This window comes from Macaca mulatta, chromosome 10, assembly GCF_049350105.2.
Source record: "Macaca mulatta isolate MMU2019108-1 chromosome 10, T2T-MMU8v2.0, whole genome shotgun sequence".
Lineage (NCBI taxonomy): Eukaryota > Metazoa > Chordata > Mammalia > Primates > Cercopithecidae > Macaca > Macaca mulatta.
This window is the reverse complement of record NC_133415.1, coordinates 8,957,783-8,963,632: the sequence shown is the minus strand read 5'-3', so window position 1 is coordinate 8,963,632 and position 5,850 is coordinate 8,957,783. Positions and strand designations below refer to the sequence as shown.

The 5,850-nt window shown below is 50.4% G+C and overlaps 1 protein-coding gene across 3 annotated transcripts in view; it reads left to right on the top strand.

Annotated features, from left to right (window-relative positions):
* Positions 1-59: 59 nt before the first annotated feature.
* SERHL2 (serine hydrolase like 2) overlaps positions 60-5,850 on the top strand; it is a 52,755-nt gene continuing 46,964 nt past the window's right edge. For 2 of the 3 annotated variants that reach the window (XM_077949448.1, XM_077949454.1), the window contains exons 1-2: positions 60-353; positions 704-816. The gene's annotated coding sequence lies outside the window, so the exon portion shown is untranslated. Of the gene's footprint in view, positions 817-5,850 lie in introns of all 3 variants that reach the window. The other variant, XM_077949452.1, reaches the window with a different exon arrangement.

The window sequence follows — 5,850 nt, the reverse complement described above, 5'->3', positions numbered from 1 at the left end:
GGTTCGGCGCCGGCGCGAGCGCGTTTCCGTGGCGTCTGTCCCGCCCCCTGGCTCCAGGCCCGCCTCTCCGGCCCCGCCCGCCAGGGCCCAACCTTCATCAGCTCAGAGTCAAATCAGCGCGCGGAAGTGGGAGGGAACGTCAGCGTTGACCCCGGCCAGTCACGAGTGCGAACTCAGCTTTCCACTCATGCATTCACACCTTGAATAGACAGTGTGAGAGAAATCCAGGATGGCTGCTAGCTTTTCAGTCGAGGCAACTAAGAGGATGGTGTTGCCATTGACTGAGATGGGGAGACTGCAGGAGAGGGGCCAGCTTGGGGAAAATCGAGTGGATCAGTTCTCTGTGGGCCATGGTGAGACGCCCATTAGGTCTCTCAGGGGAGATGTCAGGTGGGCAGTTTGATATGAGACTGAACAGACTGAACATCAGAGGTGTCAGGCCTGGAGCAATACACCTGGGACTGGCCGTGGATAGGTTACTGAAAGTTATGAGAGGGGCCGGGTGCGGTGATTCATGCCTGTAATCCCAGCAATTTGGGAGGCCGAGGGGGGCAGATCACTTGAGGTCAGGAATTACAGACCAGCCTGGCCAACTTGGTGAAACCCCGTCTCTACTACGTACAAAAATTAGCCGGGTGTGGTAGCGCAGGCCTATAATTCCAAATACTCGGAAGGTTGAGACAGGAAAATCGCTTGAACCCAGGAGGCGGAGATTGCAGGGAACCAGATCGCCCCACTGCACTCCAGCCTGGGCAACAGAGAGAGACTTCGTCAGAAAAGAAAAGAAAAGAAGAGAAGAGAAGAGAAGAGAAAAAGGTAGGAGACGGTGTGATCGCCAAGGGAGCAAGTGTAGACAGGGGAGAAAAGAAGTCCAAGGACTCCACTTATCTGGACTCCAAAGGGCCTCTCAGACCATGTACCCACCAGCCCTTGATATATCTACTATTTCTCTTCTCCCAGTGTACAGTTGCTTCTTGGAAATGCTGCCGGCCCTTTTGGGGAAAATTAGGAGACTATTACTGCAAATCTTTGTGGTCTCGAGGGGACCCAGCCTCCCTTTCAGTCAGTGACCTCCGGGTCTGAGGCCTAGCTTAGGCCTGGAAACTGGGTGAGGGGTTGGGATTTTCCATCAGCAGCTGCCATTATTGTCCTGTTTGCTTGTTTTTTCTTTTTGATCTTTCTTTGCTTAGAGCAGTCAAGCAGCGTCAGGGCTGCTGTGGCCCCTGGGAATACCGTGGTCCACTAGCCTTCACCAGAGACTCCTATTCATCCAGGCTCCCTGGCAGCCACTCTGGCCTTGCTCCTGTTCTGACAGTCACATCAACCGAACCTCTGCTCTCTGAAATCCTATCTCCTGCTGACCCTTCCAAGTCCAGCTCCAGTCCTATTTGCTCTCTTATACCCTGGCCTCAGAGGATGGCCATGCCGATTGCCCAGTGATGCCTAGACCCCTCACTAGTGAAAGCAGTATCTGGTGAACCCTCCAGAAATACGGTCAGCTGGCTTCTCAGATCTTGCATAATAAATCTGTACCAGCACATCCCCCTCCCGGAGGCCTCTGGCTCCTTCTCAATGCCCTTCCACGATCGTTCTGTTATCTCCCTCTCATGTATTGCTTCCACACTTCATGGAGCCATCTCGGTGGGATATCAGGACTGGTCACAATATCACATTCTTTTTTTTTTTGAGATGGAGTCTTGCTCTGTCACCAGGCTGGAGTACAGTGGCGCGATCTCAGCTCACAGCAACCTCTGCCTCCTGGGTTCAAGCAATTCTCCTGCATCAGCCTCCTGAGTAGCTGGGATTACAGGTGTGCACCACCATGCCCAGCTAAATTTCTTTTTTTTTTTTTTTTTTTTTTTTTTTTTGAGACGGAGTCTCGCTCTGTCGCCCAGGCTGGAGTGCAGTGGCCAGATCTCAGCTCACTGCAAGCTCCGCCTCCCGGGTTCCCGCCATTCTCCTGCCTCAGCCTCCTGAGTAGCTGGGACCACAGGCGCCGCCACCTCGCCCGGCTAATTTTTTGTGTTTTTAGTAGAGACGGGGTTTCGCCGTGTTAGCCAGGATGGTCTCGATCTCCTGACCTTGTGATCCGCCCGTCTCGGCCTCCCAAAGTGCTGGGATTACAGGCTTGAGCCACCGCGCCCGGCCAATTTCTTTTTTTTTTTTTTTTTTTTTTTTTTTTTGAGGCGGAGTCTTCACTCTGTCGCCCAGGCTGGAGTGCAGTGGCACCATCTCGGCTCACTGCAAGCTCCGCCTCCCGGGTTCGCGCCATTCTCCTGCCTCAGCCTCCGGAGTAGCTGGGACTACAGGCGCCCGCCACCGCGCCCGGCTAATTTTTTGTATTTTAGTAGAGACGGGGTTTCACCGTGTTAGCCAGGATGGTCTTGATCTACTGACCTCGTGATCCGCCCGCCTCGGCCTCCCAAAGTGCAGGGATTACAGGCGTGAGCCACCGCGCCCGGCCAAAATTTCTTATTTTTAATAGACACGGAGCTTCACCATATTGGCCAGGATAGTCTCGATCTCTTGACCTTGTGATCTGCCCACCTCGTCATCTCAAAGTGCTGGGATTACAGGCATAAGCCACTGTGCCCGGCCTTTTTTTTTTTTTTTTTTTTTTTTTTTTTGAGATGGAGTCTCACTCTGACGCCCAGGCTGGAGTGCAGTGCTGCCATCTCAGCTCACTGCAACCTCCACCTCCCGGGTTCAAGCAATTCTCCTGCCTCAGCCTCCCAAGTAGCTGGGATTACACACATGCGCCACCATGCCCAGCTAATTTTTTGTATTTTTAGTAGAGACGGGGTTTCACCATGTTGGCCAGGCTGGTCTCGGTCTCCTGACCTCAGATGATTCACCCACTTCAGCCTCCCAAAGTGCTGAGATTACAGGCATGAGCCACTGCACCCAGCCTAGAGTTCAAGACTCTTGAGCCCATCTACCCTGACGTCCCTGCCCTAGGTGGCAGTGTTCCGCTCCTTCCCTTCTGTGCTCCTCAACTGGAGCACAGGACCGGCAGAGCCATTCATCTGCCCTGATTCAAACGCTGCAGTTCTCATCAGGTCCTAGGCCTTTGTCAGCACAGTGTGACCTGTCTTTAAACACATCTCTGGAAGCCCCTCCTGATTTTCACCTTGGGCCATAAGTTGATCAATGGCTATCCTGAGGCCTGTTGTTTTTTTCCTTCAGCACACTGATGCCACTCAATCAATTCACTCCACTGTCTTTATAATTACCACTGCCCATGTATTTCGTGGGTTAGGAATTTGGGCAATGCTCTGCTAGGAGATTCCGTTGCTCCCTGTGGCACTGACTGAGGCCATTTGATGGTATTCAGCTGGCATATGGGCTGCACTCAAGGTTCCAAGTCACTTCACTCACACATCCGGCATCTCAGCAGGGATGGCTGGTGATAGAGTTTGAATATTTGTCTCTGCCCAAATCGCATATTAAATTGTAATCCCCAATGCTAGAGGCGGGGCCTGGTGGGAGGTGTTTGGATCATTGGGGCTTCATGGCTTGATGCTGTTTTTGCGATCGCGAGTTCTTACGAGATCTGCTTGTTTAAAAATGGGTGGCTGCTTCACCCCCGCTTTGTTGCTATGGCTTTCACCATCTGAAGTTGTTGTAATGGAGCGAGTTATGGAGAAACGCCACACTTTGAGACGAATTCAGGAGTCCTTTATTAGCTGGCGACCGGGAGACGGCTAGTGCTCAAAATTCTCTCGGCCCCGAAGAAGGGGCTAGATTTTCTTTTATTCTTTGGTTTAGAAAGGGGAGGGGGCAGCCTAGCTGTAGCAATCTTATGGAAGTAAAACAGGCAATAAAAGTTCAAAGACAAACAGTTACAGGAAAGGAAACAGTTCTAGGTGCAGGGGCTTAAAATCCATCACAAGGTGATAGACGCTGGGCTTTGGGTGCTACCAACCGGACGCAAACGCAGGGGTTTGGTACCATCAACCGGGCGAATTCTTGGGAACTATGGACACAGCTTGCCACAGCATCTTATCAGTTAACTGCATTCTTTGATGTGCTGGGAGTCAGCTGGCACTAGTTAAGTCCTTGAGGAAGGGGGTGGGTAAGGAGCCCTTAATATCTTGCAAATGAAGGAGCCAAATGGAATCTGTCCGGCTTTCTCAGCTAAGAGAGAGTCAATCAAGTTCATACAAGTTAGGGTATCACATTCCCCACTTGTGTTTTTGGAGAATCAAATCATTGATTCCTCGGTTATAACAAGGGGGTTATATTGGGCTTTAAGATACATAAGCTTAACAGAAGCTATGTGTTGCTTTACAAAGAAACCAATTTAATATACAGGGCCCGAAGACTCAACCTAACCGTAGGAGGAGGAGAGCTCCAGTTAACTTAGTGATTAGAGTAGTTAGCCATGGATTCCAGTTAAACACATTTTGGTACCAGGGGGTGTTACTTTCTTGTTCTCTCTGGCGTCTATCTAGATTTTCTCAAACTTTTTGAGGAGTATCATGTATGACCTTAGATTGGCACAGAAACAACAACGCTTTCTTAGAGCCGCGCATAAACCTCCTTGGGAGAGGAATAGCAGATCTAAACCTCGGCGGTTTTGAAGAACTACTGCAGCCAGAGACTCCACCTGGGTATGCAGTATATTTATGGCTGACTGGAGGTTGCTGCCTTCTAAGTAGTGTTTGCAAATGCACGTCCTGTAGTGAAAGAAGTGAAGAGGAAAGAGCAGGGTGGAGCAGAGGGCATACTAGGCGGAAAGAAACAATAGAGGTAAATAAAAAGAATTAATCTGATGGCTTCACTCGACTTAGGCGTGGTTTTAAGGGGCCTGGCCCAGGCTTAGGGACCTATGTTTCTTGTCGGGCTCTGTTGACCTTTTTGATGCGAATGATGAATCTAAGCCGGAATGCCATCCACTTTCAGAGCCGTCAGTGTGGTGAGGATGACAGTATGAAGCCCTTTCCAGGCAGGGGTGAGTCCTTCTTTTTGCAACTTTTTAACACACCAGGTCACCTGGCTGGAAAGTGTGGCAGGGCCCCGTCTGGTCAGGAACTGGATGGGGATGAGCTCCCTGGACAAGCGGCTGGATGATGTCTGTACCTGTCGGGAGACTGCAGGTACTGTAATAAATTAGCTTGTGAGATTTCTGGTAAATGGGTATCCTTTAGCTTAGGCAACATAGGCGGAACCCTCCTATACATGATTTCAAAAGGTGAAAACCTAGCCCTGTAAGGAGTGCGTCTTACTCTAAGAAGGGCTAAAGGAAGGAGCTTTACCTAATTTTCCCCGGTCTCTAGGATTAACTTTGTAAGGGTACCTTTTAGGGTGCGGTTCATGTGTTCTACCTGTCTAGAGCTCTGAGGTCGATAGGCACAATGGAGTTTCCATTGAATTTTAATGCCTTACTGACTGACTGAGCTATAGGCAAGGTGAAGGCCGGTCCATTATCAGATCCTATGGCAGCAGGCAGCCCATGCCGAGGGATGATTTCATTGAGTAAAAGCCTAACTACCGTGATGGCAGTCTCATTTTTGGTGGCAAATGCCTCAGTCTATGAGGAAAAGGTGTCTACTAGTACCAGGAGGTATTTATAGGCTGCCCGGTGCAGTTTTATCTCTGTAAAGTCAATTTCCCACCTTTCTCCTGGTGAGTCTCCCCGGAGGCAGTGGCCTGGGCTGGGTTTAGGACCTTGCTTGGCGTTTACCTGCGCACAAGCTGTACACCAGAGAGCTGCTTGGTTAACTAAGTCCTGAAGGTGGGGGAATCTCGAAATGGCTCCTCAGAAGCTGAACCAGTTTTACTCCTCCTAAACGGGTGGTAGAATGCAGACAACTGATTAAAGTTTCCCGGAGAGCTCGGGGTATGACG